Source organism: Mytilus edulis, chromosome 5 (assembly GCF_963676685.1).
Source record: "Mytilus edulis chromosome 5, xbMytEdul2.2, whole genome shotgun sequence".
NCBI lineage: Eukaryota > Metazoa > Mollusca > Bivalvia > Mytilida > Mytilidae > Mytilus > Mytilus edulis.
In genome coordinates, this window is record NC_092348.1 from 12,468,044 (window position 1) to 12,484,258 (window position 16,215).

General features: G+C 31.5%; 1 protein-coding gene across 1 annotated transcript in view; it reads left to right on the top strand.

The window, feature by feature from the left end:
- The window catches only part of LOC139522987 (uncharacterized), a 43,115-nt gene continuing 26,900 nt past the window's right edge, over positions 1-16,215 (top strand). Inside the window, exon 1 of the mRNA XM_071316685.1 lies at positions 1-208. The gene's annotated coding sequence lies outside the window, so the exon portion shown is untranslated. The remainder of the gene's footprint in view (positions 209-16,215) is intronic.

Below are 16,215 nucleotides of genomic sequence, written 5' to 3' on the forward strand. Positions count from 1 at the left end.
ACTTTCAAATAACTCCATTTAAAGTGAAAGTGAAAGTCACAGAATACTTTTCGAAATTTATATTTATGCTGTCAGTATGTTATGTCCCAGATTTGTAGAATTAAGTTGATAGATTCAACGTCATTAAGGAGTGTTTTGCTGGTCTTAAAGAGAGTGAAAACAGTAATTTCAAAATAGTGGAGGAATAATACTACAACAGACTAGAACAGTAAGTCAATTATCTGATAATTATCCTTAAAGGATACATATAATTGTATAATATGTCTCTGTCCTTAAGATGACGTAGTCTGAGTAACATAGACAAAATAATATTATTAAATACACAGTACATTTTTCACTGATCAGTGTAAAACAAAGACAAAAGGTCGAAGATTTAAGGGAAAACGGTACTGTTTATTCTGCCATAGGCGACACTACTAACATTTTCTATTTACCACTTTTTATATAAAAAAAACCTGGATAAAACAGTAATGGATGCCGTGGTGTTAGTACTTTATTGTTCTGTTTTAAAAATTGAAGCCAAATAGTATCAAGATTCATGACCAACTTTCAATAGAGCTTGTGTATGTTATCCATGCCCACCGTCATTTTTACACCAAATTTATGAAAATTTTGAAGTCTTTTCGAATAATTCTCTAGAAAAAAATTAAATAGGTTTCAGAATTTATATTGTAAATATACACACTGCAGTTATTCATAGATAAATAAACAAATATAGTGTATCCTAACATTCAATCACAGCGCTCCTAAGTTGACTTCATTCACCTGCCTTGAGTACACAAAAGATCAATCTAATGCTGGGAAAATGTGATATAGTACCTCAAAAACCATGCTGACGAATTAATCACAGAGTCAAATCCGCTTTTCTAATTCATTGGGGAACGACCATTTACCTTCCAGTGTGTGTGTGAAAAAGGGGGGGGGGTATTTTTTTTCACAAATATTGTGATCCCATATTTGGTGAAAAATAATGTTCTGGTCAAGCAGATAACAATTTTTTTTATTCTTAATGCTAATTCCCCACATACCTTATAAAAAGTGTTATATTTTGAAAAAAATCCGATTGATCGCGTTGAAAAACAAAAATAAGATCCGACTAAGAAAAAAAACCCATAACCCTCTCCATTTTGGAAGTTCAATGGTTGCTGCCTGAGGGGCAATACCATTTCCCGGATCTTACACGATAATCACGGCAGCTTTACCCGGGTTAGTCCGATTGCTACATATATTCGCTTCATCGGATCAGCTGCCGCTGTTTTATATTGTACATGTAGCTATCCAGTTTTTGCCCCTAGATGAGTTGAAACATGTATGTTGTACTGTTATACCACTGTCCCAGGTTAGGGGGAGGGTTGGGATCCCGCTAACATGTTTAACCCCTCCACATTATTTATGTATGTGCCTGTCCCAAGTCAGGAGCCTGTAATTCAGTGGTTGTCGTTTGTTAATGTGTTACATATTTGTTTTTCGTTCATTTTTTTACATAAATAAGGCCGTTAGTTTTCTCGTTGAATTGTTTTACAGTCTTATCGGGGCCTTTTATAGCTCACTATTCGGTATGGGCTTTGCTCATTGTTGAAGGCCGTACGGTGACCTATAGTTGTTAATGTCTGTGTCATGTTGGTCTTTTGTGGATAGTTGTCTTATTGGCAATCATACCACATCTTCTTTTTTATACATTACACTTCTGACTTCCTCGACTAGTCGCTTTATCTCTTCCTTTAACTATAAACTAGAACACACCAGCGAAATCGCGGGCATTTAGAGCTTGGTTGAAAGTATGCAAACTATTGTAGGTGGAATTTTTGTAAAAAGATTACATGCAGAGGCGGATTTAGAGGGATTTTTTTGTTTTCTGTTGAATTGCATTATTTTCGCGTTTCTGTATACTATGCTATTCGTATATTTAAAATAAAGTGTATGTGCTATTAACTAAAAATTCCAAGTTTCTTCTCCATGACGATCACTGCTATAATATGTAGAGTCTCTATATATTATACACAGCTACTTTTGCATAGGTACTATTTCTGTACTAAAAATCTGTACTACTGGAACTTTACTTTTAATATTCAGTACTATTTTGTTACTTTAAAATTATTGTTATATTTAGGTACCTGTATTTTACAGTACTTAATTTGTACTTGAAATTTAGGTACTACAGATTTTTGGTTAATACCGTTACATTTTCAGCATTTTGAAAGTTTTTCTATTTCAAATCTCTTAAAATTATGATTTTCAAACATGGAATATTGTATTATTTCTGTACCAAAATATTTAGTACAAATCAAGTACTGTAAAATACAATTACCTAAATATTACAATAATTTTAAAGTAAAGTAATAGTACTAAATATTAAAAGTAAATTTCCAGTACTACATATTTTTAGTACAGAAATAGTACCTATGCAAAAGTAGCTGTGTAGTAGTATAATCATAGTATACATGCAGATAAACGCAATAATGATTGTCATGTCCACGAGGACTTCTGAAAGTCAATTGCAAGTTTAAAACCGGAAGTCTTTTCTATAACTTAAAATTCAATATCCGGACGTCTTTTTTCCGTTTTTCTCAAAATAACCCTAACTGAATTCAAAGAATAGATGATAAATGCGACTATGCAAGGTACCTATAGGAAAAAGTAAGATCACAAAAATATTGAACTTAGAGGAAAATCAATTCGGAAAGTCCATAATCACATGGCAAAATCAAATAACAAAACGCATCAAAAACAGAGGCATGATGATTTATTTACTGTGGAAGGAAGAGAAACGTTCGTTCGTTCGTTCGTTCGTTTAAGCCAAATTAAGAAAAGTACAAATTTACCATGCTACTAGCAATATAATTAATGCTAGGTGGAAAACGTTTTTGGATTCGAGCGTCACTGATGAGTCTTTTGTAGACGAAACGCTCGTCTGGCGTATATACTAAATTTAGTCCTGGTATCTATGATGAGTTTATTTGTAACACTTTTGAAAAACATAGACAAAAAAAGGTGTCTACTGATGAGTCCTGAGTTTAAATGATCATTTACTTACACATACTGGTAATGTTAGCAAGTATAATTTTGTCCGTCAGTCCTGTTCATATCTTTAAAAGACTTTTATCAGTTTGTAGTAGTTTTGAGCATTTGACATATTTCGTATATTGTTGTTAGTTAAAACCATCATGTGTCTTCATAGAAACAAATCTCCAGCGCAGAGATCACATATCCGTTCCGTTCAATACTACGTAACACTACACTCAATATTAAGTGTAGTATTGCGGAGCATGTATGGAACGGATATAATCTCTGCGCCTGATATTGCATAGAACTTGAACAATTTAGACATTTAAACAAAATCTTTTATACTAACGATACTGAGAAGATCCTGAAAATAATTACGTGACCAAACCCAAGTAAGAAATTAACACATCAAAGGAACATAAATAGAACCATACAAATACTACATGCTTGCAGGTCCTCGGAAACCATCTCGCATATTAATATCACATCATGCAGAAGTGCACATTATGTGATCCTCTTCTTTTTTGAGTTTTTGCTGCTATCCAAAATCAAAATTGTGGAACATTTTTTATCGGAATCATTTGGCAATATTTGTAATCTTCTGCTTCTTTGAGTAAATCTATCCAGGGCTGGAACCCACTCAGCTATAATCTGTGTTCCGTTAACGGATCATTTTTTTAAATGATACATGTATTCAAAAAGAAATTATTCTAAATTCAAAATGTTTAAAAGAAAAACCCCAATGAAACGTTGCACATGCACAAAATTTAATTACAGGAACGTACATATATACGAAGCACTGAAAGCAGGTTGTCCAATATGTAGATTTGATACTAAAAGTAATATCTAAGTAAATAAAATATCTGAACGGTTGGCACTGATTTAGATTAGACTTAGGTGTCTCCTCCATGACAGTCCTGAAAATGAAAACTAAATATTAAATAAAATACACTGCTATTTTAGTGTTTGGTAAAGGTTTGCTGTCAATATGCACCACAGTGCAACATAGAACCCTATAGGAGAAAACCAGAGACCTCTTATGTCACAAAACACTATCAAACATCCAAACATACTATCCACATTAATCTGTGTCCACACTTGTATAGATTAAACATATGTACTATGTCTACCCAGGCAACCTTTGCCTTGGAATCATATCCTGCAATAGTGCGGTGACAGAAGTGTAAAAAGTCGTCTAGATAGCGAGTTTAATCTCCCCAAATAACACACGGCTAAAAATGGTCTTAACTTAAAGACAAATATGTCTTCTTTAGTTTTTGCCCTGTCGTCAGAATTTCGTACGGTCACTGTTTTCTAAAAAGTCGTTTTAATGACTGGTAGTATATTGGAGAGTGTCAACCCCCCTTTTTCAAAATGAAAAAATGTGTATGTTTGCTTACATTTAATTGAAATAGTTTTTCCGGAAGTTATTTTTATATGTCAAAATATTCCATTCAGTATTTTATTTTCTTCTAATCTATAAAATTTGCGAAGTTTAGACTATTTAAAATTGAGGTAATTTTAATTGCAAATTCAGACTCAAACTTTAGTTTTCTCTTCATATTAGTAATAAAAATTATCCAATAATATTTTAAGCATATAATATTTAATAAAACTAATTAGTGATAAAAATTTCGGAACCAAAATATGAAAAAAACCTTAAGAAACCAATGGAAAAAGAATGGAGTAAATATCTTCAATTTCAACACGGAACGCAATCACTTGCCTTCCGTCACATTTTGTGTATTAGTCAATAATTTGCTCTCAAATGATATATGAAGGTGGCACGGTAGTATTTGCATTCCAGAATTTAGGTTGCTCTTTTGTGTACCCTACTTAGGTTAATGTATCTAAACAGTGTGATTGGACAAAAAATACAGTATCAACTGAACATACTTTCCCAAACTGAGGGATGAATCAGGTGTAGAAAAATATGAAATAATTTTACATACAGATGAAAATGAATTTTTGAGAATTTTTTTAAATTTTGTATTCACTGCACCATAAAAGACCTAAAAGTACTAGTGGCCTTAGGTTTTTAAAAATAGCAAAAAAAGTAAACGGTCATGATACATATTCAAATTCATTTCTGAATAGTAAAATGAAAGTACTTCAGTTAACTGTGAATGTAGAATTTTTTGCAGTGTTAGAAAGTGGTGAAAATTCTAAAAAGGCTATCATTATCCCTTATGGGCCAGGAAATACTACCGTGCCACCTTAAGGGGGATATATATTTTAACACTAAATCAATAAAGGAATTTATTTTACCTATGAAATTTGTAAGTTTATCAATAAAAAGTTGATTAAGGGCAACTATGATAAAAACAAGCCTTAAATTCCACCCCTGAGAGTAAAAATTGCTGATTCAGCAAATTTTGCCTGATCTGTGGGTAATAATGTAAAAATTTACCTACACAGTAGAACTTCATTATTTTTATGTAACTTGCAATTCATTTTTAATTATAAATGCTCGCTTTAACTTTTCGCAGTGTCTGACACATGTGCAACCACTGAAATTTGAGACGCGACATTCTTTGACTGCATGTACATCCTACTATTTTCACCGAAATAAATAAATTGCATAATTTCTTTTTTTTCAACACAAGTACAGCTATACTAGTTTTCTTCAGGTTTAATTTGTGGTTTTGATGTAACATGACACCACAAGCAGCTTTTGGGGAACCAGTAAGTGGTTAAGGGGTCCTTACTTATTCATTTAGCTCTCATATTGGTCTGAAATAGAGATAGAAATAAGGGTTTCTTTACATTGACTAGACATTATTTTTGACAAAGAATGTTTTTATGTTGTTATATCAGCAAGATTAAATGGTTTATTCATTTTCCATGCAAATACTATTAATTGTTAAGATTTTCTGACAGTGTAAAACACAATAAAGGCAAATTGATTATGTAAGGGGACATAATTTAACTTAATGCATACATGAGAAATAGACAAACAGTCAACTTAGAGATGTATTCTAGTACATGTATTGTGAAAAAGATTTTGGAATAATAGTTAAATGCAATCTAAAGACTCTTGTTGTATAGCCCTCATAATCTGGAAATGTTTAAAGTAGTATAAGGCATGCTGTAAAATGTGGAATGGACTTTAATCTCATTTTTCATGGTTTGGTGCTTAAACTGTTTCTTTCAGTCAGATTAACCATAAATAGAGTTGGCAATCCAATAATTCCTCCTGAATCACCATGTTTAACTTCTGTGTTGATTTGATACATCATATATTTGGGTTTTGTTCACTCCTTAAGTAAAAATGGTAAGATGAAAAAAAAAGTGAAAATCTGCCAGATGGGGTAGGGATGTAATGTTTCATTTTTTTTTGTAAGAAATAAGTGCAGACTAGTATTCTTTATTGTAATATGTTCCAAAGTAAGAAGTCTATGCATCATAGGTGTCATGACTGGTTTCAAGCTTGTTATGTCTTGGTTAAGGGGGATATATATTTTAACACTAAATCAATAAAGGAATTTATTTTACCTATGAAATTTGTAAGTTTATCAATAAAAAGTTGATTAAGGGCAACTATGATAAAAACAAGCCTTAAATTCCACCCCTGAGAGTAAAAATTGCTGATTCAGCAAATTTTGCCTGATCTGTGGGTAATAATGTAAAAATTTACCTACACAGTAGAACTTCATTATTTTTATGTAACTTGCAATTCATTTTTAATTATAAATGCTCGCTTTAACTTTTCGCAGTGTCTGACACATGTGCAACCACTGAAATTTGAGACGCGACATTCTTTGACTGCATGTACATCCTACTATTTTCACCGAAATAAATAAATTGCATAATTTCTTTTTTTTCAACACAAGTACAGCTATACTAGTTTTCTTCAGGTTTAATTTGTGGTTTTGATGTAACATGACACCACAAGCAGCTTTTGGGGAACCAGTAAGTGGTTAAGGGGTCCTTACTTATTCATTTAGCTCTCATATTGGTCTGAAATAGAGATAGAAATAAGGGTTTCTTTACATTGACTAGACATTATTTTTGACAAAGAATGTTTTTATGTTGTTATATCAGCAAGATTAAATGGTTTATTCATTTTCCATGCAAATACTATTAATTGTTAAGATTTTCTGACAGTGTAAAACACAATAAAGGCAAATTGATTATGTAAGGGGACATAATTTAACTTAATGCATACATGAGAAATAGACAAACAGTCAACTTAGAGATGTATTCTAGTACATGTATTGTGAAAAAGATTTTGGAATAATAGTTAAATGCAATCTAAAGACTCTTGTTGTATAGCCCTCATAATCTGGAAATGTTTAAAGTAGTATAAGGCATGCTGTAAAATGTGGAATGGACTTTAATCTCATTTTTCATGGTTTGGTGCTTAAACTGTTTCTTTCAGTCAGATTAACCATAAATAGAGTTGGCAATCCAATAATTCCTCCTGAATCACCATGTTTAACTTCTGTGTTGATTTGATACATCATATATTTGGGTTTTGTTCACTCCTTAAGTAAAAATGGTAAGATGAAAAAAAAAGTGAAAATCTGCCAGATGGGGTAGGGATGTAATGTTTCATTTTTTTTTGTAAGAAATAAGTGCAGACTAGTATTCTTTATTGTAATATGTTCCAAAGTAAGAAGTCTATGCATCATAGGTGTCATGACTGGTTTCAAGCTTGTTATGTCTTGGTTAAGGTGGCACGGTAGTATTTGCATTCCAGAATTTAGGTTGCTCTTTTGTGTACCCTACTTAGGTTAATGTATCTAAACAGTGTGATTGGACAAAAAATACAGTATCAACTGAACATACTTTCCCAAACTGAGGGATGAATCAGGTGTAGAAAAATATGAAATAATTTTACATACAGATGAAAATGAATTTTTGAGAATTTTTTTAAATTTTGTATTCACTGCACCATAAAAGACCTAAAAGTACTAGTGGCCTTAGGTTTTTAAAAATAGCAAAAAAAGTAAACGGTCATGATACATATTCAAATTCATTTCTGAATAGTAAAATGAAAGTACTTCAGTTAACTGTGAATGTAGAATTTTTTGCAGTGTTAGAAAGTGGTGAAAATTCTAAAAAGGCTATCATTATCCCTTATGGGCCAGGAAATACTACCGTGCCACCTTAAGGGGGATATATATTTTAACACTAAATCAATAAAGGAATTTATTTTACCTATGAAATTTGTAAGTTTATCAATAAAAAGTTGATTAAGGGCAACTATGATAAAAACAAGCCTTAAATTCCACCCCTGAGAGTAAAAATTGCTGATTCAGCAAATTTTGCCTGATCTGTGGGTAATAATGTAAAAATTTACCTACACAGTAGAACTTCATTATTTTTATGTAACTTGCAATTCATTTTTAATTATAAATGCTCGCTTTAACTTTTCGCAGTGTCTGACACATGTGCAACCACTGAAATTTGAGACGCGACATTCTTTGACTGCATGTACATCCTACTATTTTCACCGAAATAAATAAATTGCATAATTTCTTTTTTTTCAACACAAGTACAGCTATACTAGTTTTCTTCAGGTTTAATTTGTGGTTTTGATGTAACATGACACCACAAGCAGCTTTTGGGGAACCAGTAAGTGGTTAAGGGGTCCTTACTTATTCATTTAGCTCTCATATTGGTCTGAAATAGAGATAGAAATAAGGGTTTCTTTACATTGACTAGACATTATTTTTGACAAAGAATGTTTTTATGTTGTTATATCAGCAAGATTAAATGGTTTATTCATTTTCCATGCAAATACTATTAATTGTTAAGATTTTCTGACAGTGTAAAACACAATAAAGGCAAATTGATTATGTAAGGGGACATAATTTAACTTAATGCATACATGAGAAATAGACAAACAGTCAACTTAGAGATGTATTCTAGTACATGTATTGTGAAAAAGATTTTGGAATAATAGTTAAATGCAATCTAAAGACTCTTGTTGTATAGCCCTCATAATCTGGAAATGTTTAAAGTAGTATAAGGCATGCTGTAAAATGTGGAATGGACTTTAATCTCATTTTTCATGGTTTGGTGCTTAAACTGTTTCTTTCAGTCAGATTAACCATAAATAGAGTTGGCAATCCAATAATTCCTCCTGAATCACCATGTTTAACTTCTGTGTTGATTTGATACATCATATATTTGGGTTTTGTTCACTCCTTAAGTAAAAATGGTAAGATGAAAAAAAAAGTGAAAATCTGCCAGATGGGGTAGGGATGTAATGTTTCATTTTTTTTTGTAAGAAATAAGTGCAGACTAGTATTCTTTATTGTAATATGTTCCAAAGTAAGAAGTCTATGCATCATAGGTGTCATGACTGGTTTCAAGCTTGTTATGTCTTGGTTAAGGTGGCACGGTAGTATTTGCATTCCAGAATTTAGGTTGCTCTTTTGTGTACCCTACTTAGGTTAATGTATCTAAACAGTGTGATTGGACAAAAAATACAGTATCAACTGAACATACTTTCCCAAACTGAGGGATGAATCAGGTGTAGAAAAATATGAAATAATTTTACATACAGATGAAAATGAATTTTTGAGAATTTTTTTAAATTTTGTATTCACTGCACCATAAAAGACCTAAAAGTACTAGTGGCCTTAGGTTTTTAAAAATAGCAAAAAAAGTAAACGGTCATGATACATATTCAAATTCATTTCTGAATAGTAAAATGAAAGTACTTCAGTTAACTGTGAATGTAGAATTTTTTGCAGTGTTAGAAAGTGGTGAAAATTCTAAAAAGGCTATCATTATCCCTTATGGGCCAGGAAATACTACCGTGCCACCTTAAGGGGGATATATATTTTAACACTAAATCAATAAAGGAATTTATTTTACCTATGAAATTTGTAAGTTTATCAATAAAAAGTTGATTAAGGGCAACTATGATAAAAACAAGCCTTAAATTCCACCCCTGAGAGTAAAAATTGCTGATTCAGCAAATTTTGCCTGATCTGTGGGTAATAATGTAAAAATTTACCTACACAGTAGAACTTCATTATTTTTATGTAACTTGCAATTCATTTTTAATTATAAATGCTCGCTTTAACTTTTCGCAGTGTCTGACACATGTGCAACCACTGAAATTTGAGACGCGACATTCTTTGACTGCATGTACATCCTACTATTTTCACCGAAATAAATAAATTGCATAATTTCTTTTTTTTCAACACAAGTACAGCTATACTAGTTTTCTTCAGGTTTAATTTGTGGTTTTGATGTAACATGACACCACAAGCAGCTTTTGGGGAACCAGTAAGTGGTTAAGGGGTCCTTACTTATTCATTTAGCTCTCATATTGGTCTGAAATAGAGATAGAAATAAGGGTTTCTTTACATTGACTAGACATTATTTTTGACAAAGAATGTTTTTATGTTGTTATATCAGCAAGATTAAATGGTTTATTCATTTTCCATGCAAATACTATTAATTGTTAAGATTTTCTGACAGTGTAAAACACAATAAAGGCAAATTGATTATGTAAGGGGACATAATTTAACTTAATGCATACATGAGAAATAGACAAACAGTCAACTTAGAGATGTATTCTAGTACATGTATTGTGAAAAAGATTTTGGAATAATAGTTAAATGCAATCTAAAGACTCTTGTTGTATAGCCCTCATAATCTGGAAATGTTTAAAGTAGTATAAGGCATGCTGTAAAATGTGGAATGGACTTTAATCTCATTTTTCATGGTTTGGTGCTTAAACTGTTTCTTTCAGTCAGATTAACCATAAATAGAGTTGGCAATCCAATAATTCCTCCTGAATCACCATGTTTAACTTCTGTGTTGATTTGATACATCATATATTTGGGTTTTGTTCACTCCTTAAGTAAAAATGGTAAGATGAAAAAAAAAGTGAAAATCTGCCAGATGGGGTAGGGATGTAATGTTTCATTTTTTTTTGTAAGAAATAAGTGCAGACTAGTATTCTTTATTGTAATATGTTCCAAAGTAAGAAGTCTATGCATCATAGGTGTCATGACTGGTTTCAAGCTTGTTATGTCTTGGTTAAGGGGGATATATATTTTAACACTAAATCAATAAAGGAATTTATTTTACCTATGAAATTTGTAAGTTTATCAATAAAAAGTTGATTAAGGGCAACTATGATAAAAACAAGCCTTAAATTCCACCCCTGAGAGTAAAAATTGCTGATTCAGCAAATTTTGCCTGATCTGTGGGTAATAATGTAAAAATTTACCTACACAGTAGAACTTCATTATTTTTATGTAACTTGCAATTCATTTTTAATTATAAATGCTCGCTTTAACTTTTCGCAGTGTCTGACACATGTGCAACCACTGAAATTTGAGACGAGACATTCTTTGACTGCATGTACATCCTACTATTTTCACCGAAATAAATAAATTGCATAATTTCTTTTTTTTCAACACAAGTACAGCTATACTAGTTTTCTTCAGGTTTAATTTGTGGTTTTGATGTAACATGACACCACAAGCAGCTTTTGGGGAACCAGTAAGTGGTTAAGGGGTCCTTACTTATTCATTTAGCTCTCATATTGGTCTGAAATAGAGATAGAAATAAGGGTTTCTTTACATTGACTAGACATTATTTTTGACAAAGAATGTTTTTATGTTGTTATATCAGCAAGATTAAATGGTTTATTCATTTTCCATGCAAATACTATTAATTGTTAAGATTTTCTGACAGTGTAAAACACAATAAAGGCAAATTGATTATGTAAGGGGACATAATTTAACTTAATGCATACATGAGAAATAGACAAACAGTCAACTTAGAGATGTATTCTAGTACATGTATTGTGAAAAAGATTTTGGAATAATAGTTAAATGCAATCTAAAGACTCTTGTTGTATAGCCCTCATAATCTGGAAATGTTTAAAGTAGTATAAGGCATGCTGTAAAATGTGGAATGGACTTTAATCTCATTTTTCATGGTTTGGTGCTTAAACTGTTTCTTTCAGTCAGATTAACCATAAATAGAGTTGGCAATCCAATAATTCCTCCTGAATCACCATGTTTAACTTCTGTGTTGATTTGATACATCATATATTTGGGTTTTGTTCACTCCTTAAGTAAAAATGGTAAGATGAAAAAAAAAGTGAAAATCTGCCAGATGGGGTAGGGATGTAATGTTTCATTTTTTTTTGTAAGAAATAAGTGCAGACTAGTATTCTTTATTGTAATATGTTCCAAAGTAAGAAGTCTATGCATCATAGGTGTCATGACTGGTTTCAAGCTTGTTATGTCTTGGTTAAGGTGGCACGGTAGTATTTGCATTCCAGAATTTAGGTTGCTCTTTTGTGTACCCTACTTAGGTTAATGTATCTAAACAGTGTGATTGGACAAAAAATACAGTATCAACTGAACATACTTTCCCAAACTGAGGGATGAATCAGGTGTAGAAAAATATGAAATAATTTTACATACAGATGAAAATGAATTTTTGAGAATTTTTTTAAATTTTGTATTCACTGCACCATAAAAGACCTAAAAGTACTAGTGGCCTTAGGTTTTTAAAAATAGCAAAAAAAGTAAACGGTCATGATACATATTCAAATTCATTTCTGAATAGTAAAATGAAAGTACTTCAGTTAACTGTGAATGTAGAATTTTTTGCAGTGTTAGAAAGTGGTGAAAATTCTAAAAAGGCTATCATTATCCCTTATGGGCCAGGAAATACTACCGTGCCACCTTAAGGGGGATATATATTTTAACACTAAATCAATAAAGGAATTTATTTTACCTATGAAATTTGTAAGTTTATCAATAAAAAGTTGATTAAGGGCAACTATGATAAAAACAAGCCTTAAATTCCACCCCTGAGAGTAAAAATTGCTGATTCAGCAAATTTTGCCTGATCTGTGGGTAATAATGTAAAAATTTACCTACACAGTAGAACTTCATTATTTTTATGTAACTTGCAATTCATTTTTAATTATAAATGCTCGCTTTAACTTTTCGCAGTGTCTGACACATGTGCAACCACTGAAATTTGAGACGCGACATTCTTTGACTGCATGTACATCCTACTATTTTCACCGAAATAAATAAATTGCATAATTTCTTTTTTTTCAACACAAGTACAGCTATACTAGTTTTCTTCAGGTTTAATTTGTGGTTTTGATGTAACATGACACCACAAGCAGCTTTTGGGGAACCAGTAAGTGGTTAAGGGGTCCTTACTTATTCATTTAGCTCTCATATTGGTCTGAAATAGAGATAGAAATAAGGGTTTCTTTACATTGACTAGACATTATTTTTGACAAAGAATGTTTTTATGTTGTTATATCAGCAAGATTAAATGGTTTATTCATTTTCCATGCAAATACTATTAATTGTTAAGATTTTCTGACAGTGTAAAACACAATAAAGGCAAATTGATTATGTAAGGGGACATAATTTAACTTAATGCATACATGAGAAATAGACAAACAGTCAACTTAGAGATGTATTCTAGTACATGTATTGTGAAAAAGATTTTGGAATAATAGTTAAATGCAATCTAAAGACTCTTGTTGTATAGCCCTCATAATCTGGAAATGTTTAAAGTAGTATAAGGCATGCTGTAAAATGTGGAATGGACTTTAATCTCATTTTTCATGGTTTGGTGCTTAAACTGTTTCTTTCAGTCAGATTAACCATAAATAGAGTTGGCAATCCAATAATTCCTCCTGAATCACCATGTTTAACTTCTGTGTTGATTTGATACATCATATATTTGGGTTTTGTTCACTCCTTAAGTAAAAATGGTAAGATGAAAAAAAAAGTGAAAATCTGCCAGATGGGGTAGGGATGTAATGTTTCATTTTTTTTTGTAAGAAATAAGTGCAGACTAGTATTCTTTATTGTAATATGTTCCAAAGTAAGAAGTCTATGCATCATAGGTGTCATGACTGGTTTCAAGCTTGTTATGTCTTGGTTAAGGTGGCACGGTAGTATTTGCATTCCAGAATTTAGGTTGCTCTTTTGTGTACCCTACTTAGGTTAATGTATCTAAACAGTGTGATTGGACAAAAAATACAGTATCAACTGAACATACTTTCCCAAACTGAGGGATGAATCAGGTGTAGAAAAATATGAAATAATTTTACATACAGATGAAAATGAATTTTTGAGAATTTTTTTAAATTTTGTATTCACTGCACCATAAAAGACCTAAAAGTACTAGTGGCCTTAGGTTTTTAAAAATAGCAAAAAAAGTAAACGGTCATGATACATATTCAAATTCATTTCTGAATAGTAAAATGAAAGTACTTCAGTTAACTGTGAATGTAGAATTTTTTGCAGTGTTAGAAAGTGGTGAAAATTCTAAAAAGGCTATCATTATCCCTTATGGGCCAGGAAATACTACCGTGCCACCTTAAGGGGGATATATATTTTAACACTAAATCAATAAAGGAATTTATTTTACCTATGAAATTTGTAAGTTTATCAATAAAAAGTTGATTAAGGGCAACTATGATAAAAACAAGCCTTAAATTCCACCCCTGAGAGTAAAAATTGCTGATTCAGCAAATTTTGCCTGATCTGTGGGTAATAATGTAAAAATTTACCTACACAGTAGAACTTCATTATTTTTATGTAACTTGCAATTCATTTTTAATTATAAATGCTCGCTTTAACTTTTCGCAGTGTCTGACACATGTGCAACCACTGAAATTTGAGACGCGACATTCTTTGACTGCATGTACATCCTACTATTTTCACCGAAATAAATAAATTGCATAATTTCTTTTTTTTCAACACAAGTACAGCTATACTAGTTTTCTTCAGGTTTAATTTGTGGTTTTGATGTAACATGACACCACAAGCAGCTTTTGGGGAACCAGTAAGTGGTTAAGGGGTCCTTACTTATTCATTTAGCTCTCATATTGGTCTGAAATAGAGATAGAAATAAGGGTTTCTTTACATTGACTAGACATTATTTTTGACAAAGAATGTTTTTATGTTGTTATATCAGCAAGATTAAATGGTTTATTCATTTTCCATGCAAATACTATTAATTGTTAAGATTTTCTGACAGTGTAAAACACAATAAAGGCAAATTGATTATGTAAGGGGACATAATTTAACTTAATGCATACATGAGAAATAGACAAACAGTCAACTTAGAGATGTATTCTAGTACATGTATTGTGAAAAAGATTTTGGAATAATAGTTAAATGCAATCTAAAGACTCTTGTTGTATAGCCCTCATAATCTGGAAATGTTTAAAGTAGTATAAGGCATGCTGTAAAATGTGGAATGGACTTTAATCTCATTTTTCATGGTTTGGTGCTTAAACTGTTTCTTTCAGTCAGATTAACCATAAATAGAGTTGGCAATCCAATAATTCCTCCTGAATCACCATGTTTAACTTCTGTGTTGATTTGATACATCATATATTTGGGTTTTGTTCACTCCTTAAGTAAAAATGGTAAGATGAAAAAAAAAGTGAAAATCTGCCAGATGGGGTAGGGATGTAATGTTTCATTTTTTTTTGTAAGAAATAAGTGCAGACTAGTATTCTTTATTGTAATATGTTCCAAAGTAAGAAGTCTATGCATCATAGGTGTCATGACTGGTTTCAAGCTTGTTATGTCTTGGTTAAGGGGGATATATATTTTAACACTAAATCAATAAAGGAATTTATTTTACCTATGAAATTTGTAAGTTTATCAATAAAAAGTTGATTAAGGGCAACTATGATAAAAACAAGCCTTAAATTCCACCCCTGAGAGTAAAAATTGCTGATTCAGCAAATTTTGCCTGATCTGTGGGTAATAATGTAAAAATTTACCTACACAGTAGAACTTCATTATTTTTATGTAACTTGCAATTCATTTTTAATTATAAATGCTCGCTTTAACTTTTCGCAGTGTCTGACACATGTGCAACCACTGAAATTTGAGACGCGACATTCTTTGACTGCATGTACATCCTACTATTTTCACCGAAATAAATAAATTGCATAATTTCTTTTTTTTCAACACAAGTACAGCTATACTAGTTTTCTTCAGGTTTAATTTGTGGTTTTGATGTAACATGACACCACAAGCAGCTTTTGGGGAACCAGTAAGTGGTTAAGGGGTCCTTACTTATTCATTTAGCTCTCATATTGGTCTGAAATAGAGATAGAAATAAGGGTTTCTTTACATTGACTAGACATTATTTTTGACAAAGAATGTTTTTATGTTGTTATATCAGCAAGATTAAATGGTTTATTCATTTTCCATGCAAATACTATTA